The 811-nt window shown below is 49.9% G+C and overlaps 1 non-coding gene across 1 annotated transcript; it reads left to right on the forward strand.

Annotated features, from left to right (window-relative positions):
* Window positions 1–483: 483 nt before the first annotated feature.
* LOC113456358 lies at window positions 484–586 on the forward strand. The gene has a single exon (XR_003377182.1). It is a non-coding gene; the product is annotated as a U6 spliceosomal RNA (small nuclear RNA).
* The last annotated feature ends 225 nt before the right edge of the window (window positions 587–811 follow it).

Genomic DNA, 811 nt, shown 5'->3' on the forward strand with positions numbered 1-811 from the left:
AAAAAAAATCACTCCCACATCAAACCTGGTCTACAGAGAGAGTTCCAGCACAGTCAGGACTACATCATAAAGAAACCCTGTCTTTAAAAAAAATTTTTAACTAACTAACTAACTAACAAACAAACAAATAAATAAATAAATAAAGGAGGGGGGTATGGGGCAGGGGAAGAGAGAGAGGAGGGAGACAAGGAAAGAAAGAGGAAAAGGAAGGGGGGAAAAGACACCTGTGTGCAACTTCCCAGCTGCTCACTTAAAAGGACAACACAGGCAGTGGGGGCGCACACCTTTAATCCCAGCATTCGGGAGGCAGAGGCAGGAGGATCTCTGTGAGTGTGAGGCCAGCCTGGTCTACAGAGTGAGTTCCAGGACAGCCAGGGCTACATAGCGGAACCTTGTCTCAAATCCACAAACAACAACAACAAAGTCTCACCGACTTCTCAAGGACACCCAAGAGAAGGTGACATGAGGAAAGAGACCGGTCCTGCGCTCAATTCGGTGGCACAGACACTAAAACTGGAGTGGTACAGAGAGAACATGTCCCCTGCACAGGGAAGACACACACATTCACGAAGCATTCCACAGTTAGAGAGAGGGAGGGAGCCCCTCGTGGTCAATAGTTCCGGAGCCTTCTTAGCCGGACTCGCTTCAGGCTGTCCCCAGCTGGATTGGGCAGGCTAATCAGATCCCTGGGAGCTAATTCCGTTGTCTTTGATAGGGCTGGTACTGGTCAGATGGCCTCAGCGCAGACATGGCTGAGTCCTGCCTATGGCTATAGAGAGTCGGCGACAGCTGTCCATCTCCTGCTTTCAAC

Source organism: Microtus ochrogaster, chromosome 7 (assembly GCF_000317375.1).
Source record: "Microtus ochrogaster isolate Prairie Vole_2 chromosome 7, MicOch1.0, whole genome shotgun sequence".
Lineage (NCBI taxonomy): Eukaryota > Metazoa > Chordata > Mammalia > Rodentia > Cricetidae > Microtus > Microtus ochrogaster.